Raw genomic sequence first — 23,293 nt, 5'->3', positions numbered from 1 at the left:
TGTGTCAAGATAAGAGGTCAGCAGGAAAGGTCAATGAGCAGAAGGAGGGAATTAATCAGCTTCATTTTTACTCAACTTTACTGGACTTCGCTGTATAAAGTAGCTAACTCACCCGCGCTTCCCTCCAGCACATGAGTCACTTCCCTAGCATAAGAATTTACTCCCTATACTCATTATTTCCTCCTTTCCTTCCTTCCTTCCTTCCTTCATTTCTTTCCTTCTTTCCTTCGTTGGCGAGAGTCACTTCCTTAGCATAAGAATTTACTCCTATTACTCATTATTTCCTCCTTTCCTTCCTTCCTCCCTCTATTTCTTTCCTTCTTTCCTTCGTTTCTCCCCATTTCCCGTTCCCACTCTTTCCTATCGTGACACCAGGTTGGAGATATCATTTTGGTGGGTCCAGCTGGTTCTCTCCTCCTCTCTGTTCTGCCACACGGTTCTAACTCCCGTTCCTAGATTATCGTACTCAGAGCATAGTATTTACCAGTTTCTGGCGCTTAAGTATTGCCAAGAAACATCAGGAATTAACTATTTTAACGATAAATATAAATGAATCTCGTTAGTTGGGACCGCGAGACAGATTTGGGGTCGGAAGTCGGTATATATAAGAGGCTGAGAACGACAATCTGGCAACGTTGGTATCTCTCTCTTCCTCTCATGTGTTAGCTGTAGGTAATACATGAGAGGAGAGGACAGGTGTTTTTTGGGGGGGACTGTGTGGCGGAGCGGCGGGAAGGTAACTCAAAAACGATCTCGTCAATCTGCTTTCAATAACCGTCAATTAGTGTGCAAGAGTCATTAGCAAATTTAAGTCTTTCCAGGCGACTCAGATACAAAAATATCCACGAACTTTTCACGAGGTTACATTCGCGGAACATCAAACTATTTCCACACTAAAAAACATTCCCGCGGACGTGAGCTACGGATTCATTAGGGGGGTTACTCGTTTAAAAATAACCTCCGACTGACTGATTGGGAGGCAAAAAATGAAAATGAACTCGTCTAATTGAATTTTCAGAGGTAATTGCCCTTCGCCTCGAGAGCCATAGCGCTGTCATAATGAAGGCAGGTAATGAGGGATGATGTGGGAGCGTTGGTGAGGCAGGTGAGGTTAAAAAGGTGATACTGGTCGCCGCTGTGAGGGTCAGGTGGCGGAGGAGCGGCGGCGCGCGTGTGGCTGCGTCAGGAGAGGGGTCATATATATATTATTTTGTTACTGAGTTTTCGCTTCCTTTCACTTGAGCTTATTTGATCATGTGACTGCATCGCGTGTTCTTCTCTTCCGCCTCGTTGTGTTGTATAAGTCAAGGGCATCGCCGGGCACTACACACCACCCAAGGAAGGGACCTATATTGGAAGGTGCTTGAGAGACGGAGAGATGGGAATGAGCAGAGAAAAGAGAGGAGAAGAAAAGAGAACGGGAAATGAGAGAAAGGGATAAAAGAAAACGAAAAGAGAAAAAGGAAAAGAGAGAGGAGAAGAGAAAAGAGAAGTACAGAAAGAAAAGAAAGAGAAAAAGAATATGAGAAAAAGATAAAAAGAAAGGAAAAATGAGAAATGTACAGTTAAAGAGAAATTAATAGAATAAAACATGAATAAATAAAGAGAAATATACATAAATACACAGACAGCCAAATACCTAAATGCGGAAAGGAACAAAAATAAAACATGTAACTCTTAACAGCCGGCAACCACACCACCACCACCACCACCACAGTCACCACCACCACCAACAACAACAACAACCCCTGCCCCCCTAAAAAAAAAAGAAGGTAGCTGTTTTCTATTTTTTTTTCCTTCGAGGGTAAACTTTACTCTCGACACACACGTAAACATCCGTCTCATTAATACCTCCCCCTCCCTACCCCCTACCCCCCCTCACACACCTGCCCTACCTACCTACCTGCCTGCCTGCCTCGCTTACCTACACATCCGCACACCTTGCCTGGTTTCCCCCCCTCCTCGCCATCTCCCTCTCTCTCTCCACTACTGACCGGCCCTCCCCTGTTAGCTATCCACTCCCTTGCCATATGTGTCTTTCTCCACCTCTATGGTCTGTACTCCTCCGTCTCTTCTTCTTTTTTCTTCTTCTTTTATTCTTCTTTTTTTCTTCTTTTTTTTCTTCTCCTCCTCCTTCATTCCAGCTCCCTAAAACAGTATAGCACAAGTCTTTCTTCACTATGGTAACCCTTTTTCATCCTTCTACTTCCTCTCTTCATCACTTTTTCTTCCTCTTCCTCTTCCTCCTCCTCCTCTTCTTCCTCCCTTCTAGCTACCTACAACAGTATAACAAGTCTTTCTTCACTATAATAACCTTTTTTTTGTATCGTTCCTCTTTCTTTCTCTTCATCTCACGTCTCTTTCTCTCCCTCTTCGCTTTAGAAAAAAAATCTGTTCTAATATCTTCTCTGTCTCTCCTGCTATCCACATCATCACTATAACATTTCTCTTTTCTTTAACTATCATAATTTTTTGCTTTCTGATCTCTCCACTTTCTCTCTCTTCACCATTCTCATCTCCCTTCTCTTTCTCTTCACCATCCTATCAATATCTCCTCTCCTCCACTCCCTACTCTTCCACTTTTCCATCTTCTCCACTTCTGTACCTTTCCTTCTCACTCTTCTTCCATCCCTCCATCTTTTCTCTCCACGATTAGCTCTTCTCCTCCATCTTTATCTCTCTTATCTCCATCAACCTCAGCATCCCCCTCTCCTTCTCCATTACGATTATCTCTTCTTCATCTTCACATCTTTCTCTTCTCTCCTCCACTCTCAGCCTCCTTCTTCTCCTCCTCCTCCATCACGTCAGCGGGCCCTACCTGGCTTCACCTGATGCCTCCCGAATAAGGGCATCCGTCCTCTGTAAGCTTATCAATGTTCGCCCTCCCTCTCCGATCCTTCAGCCTCGCCTCTCCATCACATCACCCAGCATCCCTTTACCCCTCCGTCACCCCTCTCTGCACATCTGTTATCTGGTCTCCTCCTACTACTTCTCCTTCTCCTACGTCTCCTCCTCCTTCTGCTTCTACTTCTAATTATCCTACTCCTCCTGTTCCTGTTTCTTCTCCTTTTCCTGTTTGCTTTTCCTTTGTACTCCTTCCTTTGTACTCCTTCCCTTTGCCCCTTCATTCCCCTTTCCCTTACACCCCCATCACCACTACCACCACTGTTTCTCCCCTTCATCATCACCCCTTCCATTCACCACCACCACCACTACCATCATCACCAGTACCAACACCACCAAAGCCCAGCAACACACACACACAAACACACAGACACACACACCCCAGAATGCTGCATCGTCAGGGAACTGTTGCAATAAAGCCACTGAACTTGGCATAAGCAATCAGGTAGCCTTCCGTAGCCCCCCCTCCCCCCTCCCCCTCCCTCCTCCCCCTCCCTTAGCCGCGGCCAACCTAACCCAACCTCTTCCGCTGTAAAATGTGGACGAGTTACTGTTTCTCCCGTTCATTGCCGGCCACCGGTTAATTGTTGCCTAATGCGCCATGGGGGAGAGGGGTGGAGAGGTGCGGAGGTATGGTGGGGTAGTGAAAGAGTGAGAGGGAGAGAAAGAAAGGAAGGGAGGAGGAGGTATGGGGGGAGGAAGAGGAAGAGAGAGAGAGAGAGAAAGGAAGGGGAGGATGGGAGGAAACTTAGGGGGAAGAGAAAGGGAGAGAAAGAAAGGGGAGGGGGAGAAGTATGGTGGGGAAGAGAGAGAGAGAGAGAGAGAGAGAGAGAGAGAGAGAGAGAGAGAGAGAGAGAGAGAGAGAGAGAGAGAGAGAGAGAGAGAGAGAGAGAGAGAGAGAGAGAGAGAGAGAGAGAGAGCGAGAGAGAGAGAGAGAGAGAGAGTGAGAGAGAGAGAGAGAGAGAGAGAGAGAGACATAGAGAGAGAGAGAGAGAGAGAGAGAGAGAGAGAGAGAGAGAGAGAGAGAGAGAGAGAGAGAGAGAGAGAGAGAGAGAGAGAGAGAGAGAGAGAGAGAGAGAGAGAGAGAGAGAGAGAGAGAGAGAGAGAGAGAGAGAGAGAGAGAGAGAAGGAGGGCAGGAGGGTGACGTGAGGGTAAGAAAAAAAAAGGAAAGGGAGGAAGGAGGGGATGGAATGAATGAAGGAAGGAAGGAGGGGAAAGGATAGGAAAAATATGATACTAAATTATAACAAAGGGAGTGAAGTGAGGGGAAAGCGATGTGATAAGACAGCAGGAAGAGGGGAAAAAAGGGGAAAAAAAGGGAAAATAAAGGGTCGAGCAGACAATGATGGAAGGGAGACGATCGGGCGAATATAATAAAAAAGAAAAAAAGGGAGGAGGAGCAACAGAGGGAGGAAGGGAAGAGTAGAGAAAGGGAGGAGGGAAGACTAGAGAAAGGGAGGAAGAGCAAGAGGGAGGAAGGAAGACTAGAGAAAGGGAGGAAGAGCAAGAGGGAGGAAGGAAGACTAGAGAAAGGGAGGAAGAGCAAGAGGGAGGAAGGAAGACTAGAGAAAGGGAGGAAGAGCAAGAGGGAGGAAGGAAGACTAGAGAAAGGGAGGAAGAGGAGGAGGAGGAGGGTGGAGGACTAACTCGAGGAAAAACTAGTAGAGCAAGAAGGGAGGAAGGGAGAAAGGGAGAGGAAAGAAGGGTGAACGAAAGAGAGAGAGAGAGAGAGAGAGAGAGAGAGAGAGAGAGAGAGAGAGAGAGAGAGAGAGAGAGAGAGAGAGAGAGAGAGAGAGAGAGAGAGAGAGAGAGAGAGAGAGAGAGAGAGAGAGAGAGAGAGAGAGAGAGAGAGAGAGAGAGAGAGAGAGAGAGATGATACACTTCTCACCACAATTCTTCTCTGATTCTGTAGTTTTTCCCTCCGTGCTTATTAATTCCTGCCTCGTGTGTTCTGTCCCCGGCCATTCCCACCCCCTCGGACCACGGACAAAGGTAGGGGAAGGAGGGGAAGGGGCGGCAAGGGTTACGGAAGGGGAGGGTAAGGCGGGATGCATGGAAGGAAGGGGAGAGGAAGGGAGATGCATGTCAGCGGTGAGGGAGAGGAAGGGGAAGGAAAGGGAGGAAAGGCAGGGGAAGGTAAGGGAGCTTGATCACGTGGGAGGGAGGGATGGAGGGAAGTGGAGAAGGGAAGAGAGATGCATTTCGAAAGGGAGAGGAAGGGGAAGAAGGAAGGGGAGGGGAAGGGGAAAGGCCTGTAACAATGAAGGGGGTGATGGGAAGGGCTGTTACTTGCAGGTAGAATGATCGGGGTGTGTTATAAGGAATGGGTGAAAATTAATAGGGGTGACGAAGAGGTGGAGAGAGAATTGATTTGATTTGATTTGATACATTTACTGAGCCTGTTACAAAAAAAGGGGTAATGGAAGGGGTGTTACTTGAAGATATAATGATTAGGGGTGTGTTATAAGGAATGGGTCAAAAGCAATAGGGGTGACGAAGAGGCGAAGAGAGATTTGATTTTATTTAATACATTTACTGAGATATACACATACATATAACATTATACATATATAGTCTCAAAAGGATGAAGGTACCTTGTTGACTTCACTCCAACCCTGCTGTATTTTGCCTTTACATTAGACAAAAGAAAAGGGAGGAGGGAAGACTAGAGAAAGGGAGGAAGAGGAGGAGGGAGAGACAGAACTTACCCGAGGAAAAACTGGTAGAGCAAGGAGGGAGGGAGAAAGGGAGAGGAAAGAAAGGGAGAGAGATGATTCACTTCTCACCATAAAATTATACTATATTTCCGTGCACTGTAACACATCCAGAGGGAGAGGAAGAGAGAGAGAGAGGCTTTACGTGATGGGGGAAGAGGAGGTGGAGGAGGAAGAGGAGGAGGAGGAGGGAGGGTCAAAGTGGATGCTGATAAAAAAAAAAGTAAGGAAAAAAATGGAGAATAAAAAGTGTCTCGCCAGGCATAACAGGAGTGGACAAAGCGCGCACAAGAAAGAGAAAAATATGAAGGCGATTATTTTCTTTCTTTTTTCCATGATTTTAATTTTAGGGAACAGGACGAAAAAAAAAAAAAAACCGAAGCAGCGGACGATATAATTTATGACAGCCCGTTGAAGGCAATCTCTCTCAAACACACACACACACACACACACACACACACACACACAACCCCCCCCTCCCCCACACACACACACTTGACAAGGCTATCGTAGAGGCTGTTTTGTTAGTATCATCAAACAGTTCTGGGCTTACGTATATATCCACACATTTGATAAGGCTTTCGTAGAGGTTGTTTAGTTAGTGTTCTTAGGCATTTCTTTGGGGCTTACACACTAGACGCACACTCACACACTTAATAAGGCTTTCATAAAGGTTGTGTTAGTTATTAGGGAGCGTTCATTGAGTCTCCCCCTCCTATATACACATGAAAAGTAGGACAGGATATGAAGAAGAAAGGAAGAAAGACAGAAATAAAAGAAAGGGAGAGGGAGGGAGAGAGTAGATGAGAGTAAGGGATAGAAGAAGGGCAGGAGGGTAATGTGAGGGGAAGTAAAAGAAAAAGAGAGGAGGAGGAGGCGAATGAGGAAGGTGGGGGGAAAAATGAGGAAGAAATAACGGGAAAAAGACAGAAAGAGAGAGACAGAGACACACACAGGCAACACCCTCACACACACACACACACACATCTCCGTGAAACTGTAAACCCCCTGACCCGTTACAAGCAAGCTAAGAGCGAGTTCACAGACGCGCCATAAATATAAACAACACAACCTTGAATCATTATATCATCGTTGAGGCGAGTAATTAAGGGATAGTGTCATGACGAGGCTACCACAAAAACAACAACAACAACAACAGCAACAACAGTAATATTATTTAACAGTAGAATTAACAAAAAAATGAGCAAGGACGTCTACAAGTAAATTTAGCAACATAGTGAAGGACGAAAAAAGGAACCAGAAAAACATCATTAGGAGAAAAAGAAGAAGGGCGATTATAAATTTAGCAACAGAAGTGAAGAACAAGAACTAAAAGAATTAATAAAGTAAGGAAATGAGGTAAGAAATCAGGAGAGAAATAGGGAAAAATATGGAATGAAATAAAGAAACTCAAATGGGAAAAAAGGAAAATAGGGAATGAAAAAGGAAACACACATAGGAAAAAAAGGAAAAAGGGAAGATAATTAGAATATACAAATAAGAAAAAATAGGAAAATAATAAGGAAACAAAGAGGAAAAAAGTAATATTATAAGGAAACGAATGGGGAAAAATAAGTAAAACAAGGAAACAAATAGGAAAAAGTAGGAAAATAAGGAAACAAACTGGAAACAAGAAATAAAAGAAGGAAGCAAATAGGGGATGAATAATACAATAAGGAAAACAACATTAGAAGCACCAGGAAAAAGGACAAGAATAAATTTTAGCAACATTACGAAAAAAAAAAAAACGAAAATAAGGACAACAAAAACAACACTAACAGCAACATCAAGAAGAAAACAACAACAACAACAACAACAACAACAACAACAGCAATATCACTCCCAATATCATAATTATTAACAAAACTATATACAGTAACCGTGGCAAAAATAACGTCAAAAATAATAATAATAATAATAATAATAATAATAATAATAATAATATAAATAATAAAAATAATGTTGTCTCCTGTTGCCTCACTTTCTCTTTATCATTTTGACGTACGTGGAGGGAAGATTAGGTGAGTCATCCCTTCGATCGCGTCCAGAGAGAAAGGGGAAGAGAGAGAGAGAGAGAGAGAGAGAGAGAGAGAGAGAGAGAGAGAGAGAGAGAGAGAGAGAGAGAGAGAGAGAGAGAGAGAGAGAAGAGGGAGAGAGAATGAGACAAAGAGAGAGAATGAAAGAGAGAGAGATAATGTTTGATATACTGACATAAGAGGAAAAAAAATATTGATAAGTAGATCTAAGAAAGTAAGAAAGAAAAAAAGATGTTAAAAAGATAGGAAGATAAAGAAAAAAAGAAAGAAAAAGAAGATATAAAGAAAAAATATACAGAGAGAGAGAGAGAGAGAGAGAGAGAGAGAGAGAGAGAGAGAGAGAGAGAGAGAGAGAGAGAGAGAGAGAACATTAGTACAGTCACAAGACCCCGTGACCGCCTTGTGGCTTGGCTAAGTGACCACAGAGATCCGGTCAACACACTCCATAGATCGCAACCCCTCCCCCCTGTACCCCTCCCTATCCCTTAGACCTCCTGCCTCCCCTTCTCCCCATCCATACATCCCATCACCCCTTCCTTCCTTCCTTCCTTCCCCCCCATCTACCCCTCCCCATTCCCTTAGACCGCCTGCCTCCCCTTCTCCCCATCCATACATCCCATCACCCCTTCCTTCCTTCCTTCCTTCCTTCCCCTTCCCCCTTCTCTAACCTCTTCCCTTTCCCAACCTTCCCCATTTCTCTTCTCCCTTCTCCCTCCTTCCCCTCCCCATTTCCCCCTTCATCATGCCTCCCCACCCTCACATCATATCCCTCCCTTCCTTCCTTCCCCTCTCCCCATTCCCCTTTCTCTGACCGCCTCCCTTCCCCAACCTTCCCTTTTACCCTTCCTTCCTCCCCTTCCCCTCCCAACTTCCCCTTCTCATATCTCCATCCTCCCCACCCTACCCCATCCATTCTTCTTAACCAATACCTATTCCCTCCTTCCTTCCTCAATCTTCCCTTTCCTCCACAACTCCTCCCCCCTTCCTTCCTCTGATCCGCCTCCCTCATACTTCCCTCTCACCCCTCTTCCCCACACCACCCCTTTCTCTCTCTCTCTCTACCTTCCACCCTTCTGCCTTCCCTACCCTTCTCCCTTCCCCCTTCCCCTCCCTCCCCACCCTTACACTGACCACATTTCCCTTACATGTTACAGCACCACGCCCTTCCCCATGCTAGCTCCTCCCCCTTCATTCCCCTTCCCCCCCTTCATTCCTCTCTCTCTTTCTCTCTCTCTACTCTCCGTTATCATGCTCAATTTGCTTCCATATTTCTTTTTTTTTTCTTTCTTTTCTCTTCTTCGGCAGCTCAAAAAATTCCTAATGAGCTTGTTGGTTACAGGACATTAATTTTGAGAGAGAGAGAGAGAGAGAGAGAGAGAGAGAGAGAGAGAGAGAGAGAGAGAGAGAGAGAGAGAGAGAGAGAGAGAGAGAGAGAGAGAGAGAGAGAGAGAGAGAGAGAGAGAGAGAGAGAGAGAGAGAGAGAGAGAGAGAGAGAGAGAGAGAGAGAGAGAGAGAGAAATTGAAACAGATAAACAGAGAAAAAAACAGAGAAAGGAAAATAGAAAAAAAGAGAAAGAAAGAAGAAATGAAGAAAAGGAAAATAAAAGAAAAACGGAGAGAAACAGAAAAAGAAAGAAACAAAAGAGTAACAGATAAAAAGGAGGAAGACGAAGAGGAGAAGGAGGAGAAGAAGAAGAAGGAACACAAAAAGAAGGAGAAAGAAGGAGAAACAGTATAAGAAGAAGGAATAGGAGGAGAAGAAGAAGGACGAAAAGGAGGAGAGGGAGAAAAAAAGGAGAATGAGAAAGGGAAAGGTATACGGAATGAGGGGTATGGGAAGGGGGCGGGGCGGGGCGGGGGGACAGTGCACCTTCTGGCCTGCTCAGTCAACGGGGCTGCTATTACACTGTCTTGGTGGCCGCCTCTCCCCGCCCTGGCCTCCTCCGCCTCTCCCTGAACGATCGCATTCCGCCCGCCGCCCGACAACACAACCGACGCATCTCCGACCACGTTAATAAAAAAAGGTAAAAATAGTCTAAAAAACATAATGACTGGGCCTCTTCCTCCTCCTCTTCCTCTTCTTCTTCTTCCTCTTCATCCTCCTCCTTTGCGCCCTCCTCCTCCTCCTCCTGTTGTTGTTGTTATGCCTCCTTCTCCTGTCCTTCTTCTTCCTTCTCCTGTTCTTCTTCTTCTTCCTTCTCCTGTTCTTCTTCCCCTTCCTCCTCCTCCTTCTCTCCTTCTTCTTCTTCGTCTTCTTTTTTTCTTCCTCCTCCTCCTGTTCTTCTTCTTCCTCTTCCTCCTACGCCTGTTCTTTTTCCTAACCCTCTTCCTCCTCCTTCTCCATTTCTTCCTCTTCCTCCTTCTCCTCCTCTTGTTTTTCTTTCTTCCCCTTTTCTTCGTGTTCCTCCTCCTCCTCTCCTCTTCCTCATGTAAAGCATCCGATTGTTCTTCCTCCTCCTCCTCCTCCTCCTCCTCCTCCATCACACCTTACACGCTACACGTTTACTTCTTATTTTTTCACCCCCGTCCCGCGCGATTTTTTATACTGTTCTAATTTCTATGGTTAGTCAGCCTACCTACCTACCCCCGCCCCCCTCTCTCCCTCCCATCCCTCCCATAGGTGATTCTCCCTCCCTAGAACCTCGCCCTCTCTCCCTCTCTCCCTACCCCCGGCCCCATCAGTCATAGCGGCCGGGGCAGACGCGAGACTTGTGGCAAAAACTGAAGCTCGCGAGAGAGACAAAGGGTGCCCATCGATCACCTGTAGACGGCTGGTGGTGGTGGTGGTGGTGGTGGTAGTGGTAGTGGTGGTTAGGATGGTGACAGGGGTGGTTGGGGTAATGGTGGTAGTGGTGATGGTTGGGGTAGTGGTGGTGGTGGTTGTGGAGGTGGTGATGGTGGTGGTAGTGCGAGTATGTTGATAAGTGAGGAAGGAAATTGTTGAGGTAGTAACTTCAAGACACGAAAATCCTTAAAGAGCGAATATAACTACTAATATAAATACGATACTGATTTCCTTATGCCATTTCAATACATCCCTTACCTGAATCTTACTAGGGAACTGACAACGTGGGAAAACTGAAGTAACGGGTTGGGGCAGTAACTTCAAGACCAAAAATCCTTAGAGAGTGAATATAACCACTAATATAGATGCGATACTGATTTCCTTACACCATTTCAGTAGAACCTTTATCAGCATCTTACTAGAGAACTGATAACCAGAGAAAACTGAAGTAATCTAAATTGGACTAAATGAAATAGAGAAAGCCAAACCGCCAAACACAAGCAGTATGTGTAATTATTAGAAAGGGAGAGCGCCGAGCCTCAAACTCTGAAGCGTGAGACGGTAACTTATGGCCGCGAAGAGAAGGCGACTGTTCGGAAAAATGACGTAAAAAAAAAAAATGTACACCCATTTTTTTTTTTTTTTTTTTTACAAGGACATGTTTCACGGAGCCTCCACCCTCACGGCACCCTCACCCACCGACATGCGTCATCCCAGGCACGCATTCCGCCCCTTCCCCCCCCCCCCCCCCGAACCCAAACACACACAGACGCACATCCTTGGCGCTTTTTGGTATCTACTCTGTCCGCAGTTTCTATTTTCGACGGAAGCCCTTTCATAACCTTCCTCTGTGGAGTTTTATGTGTGCGGCAATGGACTATAGATTTAATTTCGACACTGTAATAAAACGAGAGAGAGAGAGAGAGAGAGAGAGAGAGAGAGAGAGAGAGAGAGAGAGAGAGAGAGAGAGAGAGAGAGAGAGAGAGAGAGAGAGAGAAAGCAAGACATGAGCGAGTAAGGGAAGGAGGAAGGGTAGAATGGAGGAGAAGGGAAGGAGAGAAGGAGGAATGGAGGAAGATTTGGGAAGGAGGGAAAAAGGGAAGAGGGAGGAAGGCAGAAATGATTGAAGTAAAAGTGAATAGGAGGGCAAAGGAATGAAGGAGGGGAATGGAGAGGAGGGAAGGAAAGGAGAAATGGAGAGAGAGAGAGAGAGAGAGAGAGAGAGAGAGAGAGAGAGAGAGAGAGAGAGAGAGAGAGAGAGAGAGAGAGAGAGAGAGAGAGAGAGAGAGAGAGAGAGAGAGAGAGAGAGAGAGAGAGAGAGAGAGAGAGAGAGAGAGAGAGAGAGAGAGAGAGAGAGAGAGAGAGAGAGAGAGAGAGAGAGAGAGAGAGAGAGAGAGAGAGAGAGAGAGAGAGAGAGAGAGAGAGAGAGAGAGAGAGAGAGAGAGAGAGAGAGAGAGAGAGAGAGAGAGAGAGAGAGAGAGAGAGAGAGAGAGAGAGAGAGAGAGAGAGAGAGAGAGAGAGAGAGAGAGAGAGAGAGAGAGAGAGAGAGAGAGAGAGAGAGAGAGAGAGAGAGAGAGAGAGAGAGAGAGAGAGAGAGAGAGAGAGAGAGAGAGAGAGAGAGAGAGAGAGAGAGAGAGAGAGAGAGAGAGAGAGAGAGAGAGAGAGAGAGAGAGAGAGAGAGAGAGGCAGCGAGGGTGGTTTTGAAACAAGGGAATCGTGCTGTGTTACGTGCAAGCCTTTGATGTGGGCGAGGCAAAGGCGATCTTCTGACTGAACATTATTGCGGCGGGGAGGGAAGGAGGCCGCTGGTGGGCGTTCATTTGCTCGACCCGTCCTTTTAGTTAGGTATGGAAATGCCCGCGGCCCCGAACAGTCATACACACTGGCACGGTAACGCACCCCAAAGGTTTGTGCTCCTAGCCATACACGAGAGAGAATCGCCACCCCTCATCGCTGTAACAGGTTATTTCGACGAAGACACTGAATTTACATAAAGAACAAATATTAAATAGGTTGATTAGACTTTTCCACCTCACGAAATCAACATACACCAAAGACTGGGCAACCCTCACCGCTGGAACAGGTTATTTAGGCAAAGACACTGAATTTACATAAAGAACAAATATTAAATAGGTTGATTAGACTCTTCCACCTCACGAAATCAACATACACCAAAGACTGGGCAACCCTCAAATTTGGTGTAGAAACTGAATTTACACAAAGAAACTATACTAAATGAGTGTCTTAGATTCTTTCAACTCGTGGAAACAACATTGAGAGTCTGTAAGAGGTATTTCCAACTGTGTAGCTTCTTTTAGACACTAGGAAAAAGAAATATTAACAGCTGTAAGGAAAAAAATGAAGCTATCGATGCCCTACACAAGGAAACATGACTTAATTACTTTATATATAACGTGAATATTGATAGGATACAAAATAAGTGATTCGGGTGGAGCACAATAGGACGAGTGATTAACTATGAGATATCTATAAAGCATACAAGTAGCAGCCTCCCTCACCCAGCCTCCCTCACCCAGCATCCCTCATCCAGCATCCCTCACCCAGCATTTTTCATCCAGCATCCCTCACTCAGCATTGTCATCCAGCATCCCTTACTCAACATCCGTCATCCAGCATCCCTCACTCAGCATTTGTCATCCAGCATCCCTCACTCAGCATTTGTCATCCAGCATCCCTCACCCAGCATCCGTCATCCAGCATCCCTCATCTATCTAACTAAGCTTGACACAAAGGAATGAGTGTTTGATGTAGTGTGTAAAAGTGTATCACTGGTGGATGAATGCTGATCAAACTGCGTCGCGTCAATGCCACAACACGATATACCAAACAAAACATTAATAAAAAAAAATAAAAAATGACGAATACCTTATATGCCACGACGCGTCACGACTGGCAGATCACACGGAGAAGGATTAGAACGTCTGCTTCCTGCGTGCTTAGTGCCCGCGGCGGTGTTAGCACGGTGGCTGCTCGCGATGCTTTGCCCGAGGGAAGAACGCTTGGAGACGTGGCGAAGCATCTGACTGAGTCCCCGGTAATTACAAGTGAACCAGCGCTCGAAGCTTCAAATGGAAACTCGACTTACTCAGATAATTCAAACCGAAGCTTCTAACATAAGTGTGTGTGTGTGTGTGTGTGTGTGTGTGTGTGTCAAACCAGTTGGTGTTACTCGCGTAAGTAAGATTTCCCACCATTTCGTCGCATCGTGGCCTTGAGGGAAATCCACTCATTGCTCAGTTCTTGGAAGACGAGATTAATTTTCTTCTCCCAAAACCACTTGTTTGCTCTTGGTTGCTGTTTATAAAGGCTTAATAGGTGGTGAGGCAAGTGAAGGCAGCGCCAGCAGCGGGAGTGTGGCCGACAACCACACCACACGTCCCTACCGCCGCGGCCTTGTCATGCATGCAGTACCGAGAGAGAGAGAGAGAGAGAGAGAGAGAGAGAGAGAGAGAGAGAGATGAGCGAGTAGGGGAAGGAGGAAGGGTAGAATGGAGGAGAAGAGAAGGAGAGAAGGAGGAATGGAGGAAGATTTGGGAAGGAGGAAAGAAGGGAAGAGGGAGGAAAGTAGAAAGGATTGAAGGAAAAGTGGATAGGAGGGAAAAGGAATGAAGGAGAGGAATGGAGAGGAGGGAAGGAAAGGAGAAATATGGAGAGAGAGAGAGAGAGAGAGAGAGAGAGAGAGAGAGAGAGAGAGAGAGAGAGAGAGAGAGAGAGAGAGAGAGAGAGAGAGAGAGAGAGAGAGAGAGAGAGAGAGAGAGAGAGAGAGAGAGAGAGAGAGAGTACTGTCCGTTGTCCTCTTTCATGCCAACGATGCAAAGACTGAAATCATAGCTGAGGAAAAAAAAGAAACATTGTTGTCTGTACATTCATTTCCTCCACACTAAGCAACGCAGCAGAAACTCGCCGGATCGCACGTCCACCGCTACTGTTTCTTTTCTTTTTTTCCCAAGAGGCGAGTGTTGCTGCGAGTGGCTGTTTCAAGGTGCAGCAACAAAGACTTTTATATCGAAACTATACTGAAATAGACTCAAAGGGAGGAAGGGAAACAATTGCCAGTTACAGTGTACTATTATGTGTGAGTGTGTGTGTGTGTGTGTGTGAGGGAAGGAAGGGACGGGCCATAGTTGCCTCGCCTCCCGCATCCTCCACAATAATTTGCATCACCGCTGGGCCGCAGGACAAGCCGCGCTGACCCTGGCCGCTGCGTGTGTCCAGGGAGGCAGCGGTCAACACGAACCTCCTATATTCACCGGCATGCACGTGAAGAAGAAGAAGAAGAAGAAGAAAAAAAGATGAAAAGAAGAAGAAGCAGAAGAAGAAAAGAAGAAGAAAAGAAGAAGAAGTAGAAGAAGTAGAAGAAGAAGAAAAAGAAGAAGAAGAAAAGAAGAAGCAGATAAAGAAGAAGAAGAAGAAGAAAAAGAAGAACAAGAACACAAACAACAATAGCAACAACAACATGAGCTACCTAACGCCTCGCCCACGTACCTTCACATATACAGGAATAAAGTTTGACAAATGCAATCATGGAAATACATCAACCAGCCTCTTGCAGTGTACTTTTCTTGGCAAGGGGAAGAGTGAACGCATGAAAGAAGGAAGAGGAAGTGAGGACGAAACACACACACACACACACACACACACACACACACACACACACACACACACACACACACACACACGAGGTAGGGCAGTAGCGGGCATTCGTAGTCGCTCAAGGGAAGGCATTTGGTCCGTTTCCTGAAGGTATAGATCAGATTAAGGTCGTGTCTCTGCCATGTATTGTTAGCTTGACGGTGATGTGTGGGGCGGGGCGGGGCGGGGCGATGGGAGGGGAAGGGGGGCATGCTTGGTGGAGATAACACTTCCCAGAACCCGAACCGTTTGGCGGGGGTTCGCTTCCCAGAACAATTTCAACGGAGAGAGAGAGAGAGAGAGAGAGAGAGAGAGAGAGAGAGAGAGAGAGAGAGAGAGAGAGAGAGAGAGAGAGAGAGAGAGAGAGAGAGAGAGAGAGAGAGAGAGAGAGAGAGAGAGAGTTATATTTCTACACTATAAAAAAACAGCCGACCAAACACACACACACACACACACACACACACACACACGCACGCACGCACACACAAAAACACACCATTAAAATTACCATTAACGAAAATAATCTTCCACGCACTTAAAAAAACATAAACAAGACTTGGAAATTTCACACACACACACACACACACACACACACACACACACACACACACACACACACACGGGCCTAGCAACATGAACACCTCCACTCTACTCGTTACGAAGAAGGAAGTTATCATCAATATTTAGTGACGAAAGAAGACGTAATGAGGAAGAGGTGTGAAGAAGGAGGAGGAGGAGGAGGAGGAGGAGGAGGAAGGAGGAGCAACGCATTTATATTCTGGTAGCAAATGTAACCGTGTGTGTGTGTGTGTGTGTGTGTGTGTGTGTGTGTGTGTGTGTGTTTCATCTCGTAAATAATAAAATTCCCGTCGGATTACTCTCATGCTTATCTCTTATACCCTTTGAATTATCTCCTTTTTCCCACTCTTCCTCTCCTTTATCTCCTCCTCCTCCTCCTCCTCCTCCTCAATCCTCTTCCTCCTGCATTCCCGGCTTTGTCTTTGTTGCCTCTGTTATTTTTTTTTATCTATTAGCTCAAGGCTATGATGAGGGAGGAAAACTTGAAGGAGGAGGAGGAGGAGGAGGAGGAGGAGGAGGACATGGTAGTGGTGGAGGAGGAGACCACACACACCCTCTCTGACACACACACACACACACACACACACACACACACACACACACATGGTAGGGTGTTAGGAGGGAAGGTGAAGACGGAAAGACTGCAAGTTATGAGTGAGGAGAAGAGGGTGGAGTGTTGAAGGGCTTAGACTCTGAAGGGGCGAGGAAAGAAGGAGTGTAGAAGGCCTTTGATGAGGGAAGGGAAGGGGAGGGAAGGGGAGGGAAGGGTTTGGAGGGGAAGGGATTGAAAAGGAAAGGGAAGGGAAGGGATGGGAAGGGATTGGGAGGGATGGACAGGACGGGGGATGGAAAGAGTAGGGAAGGGAAGGGAAGGGAAGGAAAGGGAAGGGAAAGGAAGAGGTCAGTGGAGGGAAGTAAGAAATGGAAGATGGAAGAGAGAGTTGAGATGAGAAGAAGAAATGGGAAATGTAAATGAAGGGTTGAAGAAAGGAAAAGAAGAGGAAGAGATGAGCAGGAAGGGGAAGAAAGGAAGGGGAGAGTGGATGCTGTAGGGGAGAGGTAACAGAAGATATGGAAGAAGGAATGGGGAAGGAAAGAGGAATAGCAGAGGGTTTTGAGGAAAGAGAAGAATGGATCATGTGAAAAGGGAGAGGGAAAGCAAAGGGGAAGGGAGGGGTGCCACAAGGAGGGGAGTTGAAGGGGGTGGGGGGATAATTTAAACAGCCCAGGATAGTGAGAATGAAGAACTGAGTGGAAGCCTTGAGAAAGTAATAGAAGGAATAGACGAGGAAAGATTGAAGTGGAAGGGATGACGGGGCGAAGGGGGCGCAAAGAAGGGAGTAAGGGGTGGGGGGTAGGGGATAGAAGGACCAAGTGAAGGGGTTGAGAAACGGAATGAGGAGGAAAGAGTGGAGGAGTGAAGGGGGGTGGGGAGGGGAGCCACAGGGAGGGGTGTGCAGGGGGTGAAGGGGGGTTATGTATACTGCCCAGGTTAATCAAAACACCCCAGCGTCCACCTCACATGGGCAGGTGTTGTGTTTCGTCCTGGAGGGTGAGGGGTGAGGGAGGGAGGGAGGGGGCGCGGCGCTGGGAGTGGGGAAGGGGAGCCAAGGAGACCCATCATGCTTCTCTCTGACCCTTCGTGATGGGGAGGAAGAGTTGAGGGTCACCAGGCCGCCACAACCTCACCCCCCTCTCTCTCTCTCTCTCTCTCTCTCTCTCTCTCTGACTCTTACTTCACCGTGTCCTAATCACGTACTGGACTCGTCATCTCCAGCTGTTGGGCTCATTAGTAGATTTATGTGTACTGTTGGGACCTCCCCCCCCTCCTCCCCCCTCTTCCTCCTTGCTCAATGGTGGGGGGCGGGGGGGAGGGGCGCGCACACACACACACACACACACACACACACACACACACACACACACACAGAGCAACATTCACAGTAGGAAGAAAGGGAAGAGAAGGATAAACGAGAGAGAGAGAGAGAGAGAGAGAGAGAGAGAGAGAGAGAGAGAGAGAGAGAGAGAGAGAGAGAGAGAGAGAGAGAGAGAGAGAGAGAGAGAGAGAGAGAGAGAGAGAGAGAGAGAGAGAGAGAGAGAGAGAGAGAGAGAGAGAGAGAGAGAGAGAGAGAGAGAGAGAGAGAGAGAGAGAGAGAGAGAGAGAGAGAGAGAGAGAGTGACGTTACGAAACACCCAAGGAGAGGAAAAAGCAGATGAGGGAGGGGATAAAGAGGAGGAAGAGCAAAAAGAAGTGACGGTGGCGTAATATAGGTGATGGAGGGGGAAGAGGGAGAGGAGGAGGAGGAGGAGGAGGAGGAGGAGGAAGAGGATAAAAAAAAATCAAGGGGTAGAAAGAAAGACGAAGAAGAGGAAGATGAAGACGACACAATAAGAAACAAAATCAAGAAAAAAAAACAGATATTTAAGTTAGAAAGATGAAAACAAGTAACACGGAAAAGATAAAAAAAGAGGAATAAAGGAAGAGGAAACAAGAGGAATAAAGTAAGAGGAAACAGTCAAGTGGAATCAGGCAAGTAGATAAAAATACTCGACACGTTAAAGAAAAAAAGAGAGAGGGGGAGAAGGAGGGAGGAAAATTAAGGTAAAGTGAGAAATTTCCGGGGAGGGATAAACTTCAGCTCACTTACTGATTTCCGCGAATTACTAACACAACTGTCTCTTTGCCCTAACTCTTCTGCCACCGCCCCCTTCCTCTCCCCACCCCCTTCATCCCCCCACCCCTTGAACCCCCCCCCTCTTCTCCCTATCCCCTTAAAGGACCTCATTCCTCTTCTCCCTATCCACATTCCCCTCAAAGCACCCCTTCTCCCTTCTCTCCCTTCCCTCTACCCCCCCTGAATCACCCCCCTATACCTCTTCCTAACCCAATAAAGTAGCCCACTCCCCACCCTCACCCCCCTTGAAGCACCTCCTCTCCTTCTTCTCCCCCCCCACTAAGTCACCCCTCTCTCTTCTCTCCCTACCTCCATCCGCCTTTGAAGCATCCCATCTCCCTCCTCCCACTACCCTACCCCCTCCTGATGTGCCCCCCTTTTTATCCCCACACCGTTGAACTACCCCTTTCCCTGCTCTCCCTACCCCTTTGAAACACCCCCTCTCCCTTTATCTCCCTACCCCCTCCCCTCCTCATGCATCCCCCTCTTCTCCCCACCCCATTGAACTATCCCCTTCCCTCCTCTTCCTACCCCCTTGAAGTACCCCCTCTCCCTTCGTCTCCCTACTCCCGCCACCCCCCTCCTGATGCAGCCCCCCAAATCTCTACTATACTAACGACCCTCTTCTTCTCTTCTCCTCTCTTCTTCCACCCCCCTCTTCTTCCTCACCATTATCCTCTCCATCCTCCCTCCCTACACCAATGAAACACCTCACTCCTCCCTCTTCCCTCCGCTCCCTTCCTCTTCCTCCTCCCTATCTCCCTCCACCCATCTTCCCTCCCTGGCAGACCCCCCAAAAAGGGTTCTGAGAAATTTGCAACCAACCAGCAGGGCAGTTAAGAGACCAGGGGGGGAGGGGGGAGGGGTGGGAAGGGGGGGAGGGAGGGGGAGGGGGTGAACATGATGAGGAAGTAAAGAGTAAAGAGAGAGAGAGAGAAAGAGAGAGAGAGAGAGAGAGAGAGAGAGAGAGAGAGAGAGAGAGAGAGAGAGAGAGAGAGAGAGAGAGAGAGAGAGAGAGAGAGAGAGAGAGAGAGATAGAGAGAGAGAGAGAGAGAGAGAGAGAGAGAGAGAGAGAGAGAGAGAGAGAGAGAGAGAATCATTACAAAAAAAAAAAAAACAGACTTGAAACACATAAATAACCCCCCAAAATAACAATGAATAATGACCAACCAAAAAAAATAATAACAATAACAATAATAACGAAGCTAAGCAATGAGACGAAGACAAAGGGAGAGACAAAAAGGGAGGAAGGAGGAAGAAAGGGACGCAGGGAGGCAAAGGAACGGGAGGGAGAGAAGGGGGGAGGGGGAGGGGGAGGAGGAAGGGGGGCGGGGGGGCAAGGAAACGTTTCGTGCATGGACCGTAGAAGGAAAAGGAGGAGGAGGAGGAAAAGACTAGCATAAGGAGAATGATAGATGAGGTGATGATGATGATGATGATGATGATGATGATGAAGCAGGAGAGGAAGGGAAGCGTAAAAGGAAAATGAAGAGGAAAAAAGATGAGAAAAAGAGGAACACAAGGGAAAAAAAATGATAGCAAGAACAGAATGAGGAAGAGAAGGAGGAGGAGGAGGAGGACAACTATAATAACTTCAAGAATAACAACTTCAACAATAACAACTTCAACTATAACAAGAACTTCAAAACATCAACAGCTACAAAAACAACAAATACAACAACTTCAAGAATAACAACTCCAACTACAACAAGAACTTCAAAACATCAGCTTCAACAACAACAACAGTGGAAGCAGGATGTGGAGGAAGAGGAGAAGGAGGTGGAGGAGGAGAAGGCAGTGGATAAACGTTTAAGACACATTGTGAGAACTGAGCATGACCAGCTGAGAGACGAACGAGTGTGGGTAGGAAGAGGAGCCGACAAGGGCAGGACACAGCAAGCTACCAGGGCACATACATACATTCATGCATATATTCACACAGACAGATGTATTCAGAGATTCATACATTTTTTTTACAGTAACAGAGGCAGCTGACTCCTCCTCCTCCTCCTCCTCCTCCTTCTCTTCCTCCTCCTCCTCCTCCTCCTGCCGCAGCTCAGGGACAGATATATAAAAAGAGACCCTTAATCGCTGTTCCCGCAAAAGAAAACGGAATTGAATGGCTTTAAGAGAGGATCAAATACGGATGGAGAGGATCTTGATTCTCTCCTCTTACACATACATACACGTAGACATTTATACATATATACATACCTACATACATTCAGATCTACATACATACAGACATAGTACATACATTCATACATACAGACAGACACACTCAGACAAAATAGCAGACATTTAACATATCAACACACAAGCTAATAAACGATTCCATACACAACACACACACACACACACACACACACACACACACACTCACACACACACACACACACTCACTGATCAGGCAAGCAGCAGCAATCCGTCTTACCTTCGTCCCAAACCGGTTAAGAATTTCCTTTGTTGGTGGTGAACCCGTTGTGAGTGTGTGTGTGTGTGTGTGTGTGTGTGTGTGTGTGTGTGTGTGTGTGAAATTAATCTTTGTTTCGTGTTTTTATTGCTTTATTTCTCTCTCTCTCTCTCTCATTAATCAGTACAGCCCTTCCTTCCTTACCTCTCATTTCACCTTTCCCCCTCACTCACCTTACCCTTCCCCCCCTCCCCCCCCCACACACAGCCACGCCTCACTCCTTCCCCCCTTCCTTCACCTCTGGCCCGCTCACCAACAGAAACACATGCATTACATATTCCCTGGGAGACTTGGGGTGGGGACGGATTACTCTGACACACACACACACACACACACACACACACACACACACACACACACACACACACACACACACACACACAGATACGTCATTTTTCCCTTCCCCGCCGCGGCCATTCCTCGCCCCAGCGCCGGTAGATGAGGTGCAATTTGCGTCCCTCTCCATCTCGTGTTTATCCATCAGCGCGGGAGGAAGATGCACAATTTAAAGGGTGTTCCGGCAATGCGCGAATAAACTCTGCAATTGCCCCGCTGAAAACACCTCCCAGAGCATTGATTAGCAACTCGGGGCCCTGATGGAGGCACAGGGGGGCGGGACTGGGGCATGGGTGTGAGGGGTCGTGCCTGATAGGTCTCCCGGGGGCATAAATCTGATGTGTGTGAGCACGGCTTCATTCTATGGACTAATTAGCCTGCCCCGGAGACCCATAATGAGCGTGAGGTCATTGATGGACGCTCTCTGTGCCTCGGGCCGGGAAGGGAGTGGGAACCGAGGGAGGGAAGGGAGAGGCTATGAGACCCCGGTGTGCTCTCTAATATAGCATCACGCGGGTCCCGGCGAGGCTGTGCAATATGTATGGACGCTACTAACTAAAGACAAGAGCAACAGTCAGTTTAACGTCACACACAAAGCGACTGCATGCTTACAATGTGCATGTGTATGAACGCTGATGCTAAAAGAAAAGCAAAATTTGGCATAAACATCAATAACATCAATTTCGGTACACCATAACAGCGAATATTTATAGACGCCGTGAACTGAGGAAAGACTAAAATTATGGGTAACGTTGTGTAGAGAGACTCATTCAGCACAGCATGCCTTTAATATATATGGATGGATGCCGTTACTAGAAAATAAAATATAACTGAGAGTAAGGTAACATAAAGAACACCTCATTCGGAAGATCATAACAAACTAAGAACTCGTGACAGGGAACGCATTGGATGAAGTGGAATCCCTTGTAGTTTTAGGAGCAAAAGAATCCTTAACATTTTTTTTTACAGCAAAGGAGACAGTTCAAGGGCGTGAAAAAAGAAAATAATAATGAAAAAAAAGCCCGCTACTTACTGCTCCTGAATAAAGTACATATAGAGTACATAATAGAGGCCAAAATGAGAGGTCAATTTCGGGATTAGAATTCACATCCTTTATACGGGAAAGACTAAGAAAAACAAGGTAAACAGAACTTAGAATTAAAAGGAAACCACTATCATCACCACCCACACCACTACCAACACCATAACAATCACCACCTCTACATTAGCCAGCTCCTCAAACCATATCCTCAGTGACACCATACCAGAACACAGAGCTCTCACTATAAAAAAAAAGCTAATTGGCATGATTCTTCGAGTGGCAGGCCGGTTGATGAAGGGAAAAAGATACCTACCACCACCACCATCACTGCCCCACCCACCACCACCCTCCACCACCATCACTACCATCACCAGCACCATCCACCACCATTCTCCTTCATCCTCCTCCTCACCACCATCACCACTATCAACATCACCACAACCAGGCCACCAATCAACCCGTACTTAACGACCGGCCTCTTCCCTCCCCCTCTTCCACCTCCTCCCTCCCCTTCCCTCCCACAATCTACCAAGGCCACAACGCAAACTGGATCTGGCTGTGTGACCTAATTTGTCCACCTCCTCCTCCTCCTCCTCCTCCTCTTAGCATTTCCTTCCACCGCCTCCCTTCCTTCTTTCTTTCCTTCCTTCCTCTTCTGCAATCTCTTCTCTACCCCCTTTTGCTAGACCCCTTCCCTTCCCTTCCCCCTTCCTTCCTTCCTTCCCTCCCTCTTCTGCAATCTCTTTACCTTTTCCTAGACACCTCCCTTTCCTTTCCCCTTCCTTCTCCCCTTCCTCTTCAATTCAAAACCTGTCTATAACGTCCCTTCCCTTCCCTTCCCCCTCCTTCTTCCCCTTCCAATACTTTCCCTTCCTTCCCTCTTTCCCCTCCCCTCCCATCTTTTTTTCTTTCCCCTTCTTCCCCTTCCCCTCTCCTCCCTCTTCCTCCACTTTCCTCTCCCCTCCCCTCTTTCTACTGCAGAGAGAGAGAGAGAGAGAGAGAGAGAGAGAGAGAGAGAGAGAGAGAGAGAGAGAGAGAGAGAGAGAGAGAGAAGAAAGAAGAGGAGGTTGCAGGGAAGGAAAGGACCAACCACGT

The sequence above is a fragment of the Eriocheir sinensis genome, chromosome 34 (genome assembly GCF_024679095.1).
Source record: "Eriocheir sinensis breed Jianghai 21 chromosome 34, ASM2467909v1, whole genome shotgun sequence".
NCBI lineage: Eukaryota > Metazoa > Arthropoda > Malacostraca > Decapoda > Varunidae > Eriocheir > Eriocheir sinensis.
Note: the sequence above shows the minus strand (reverse complement) of the source record.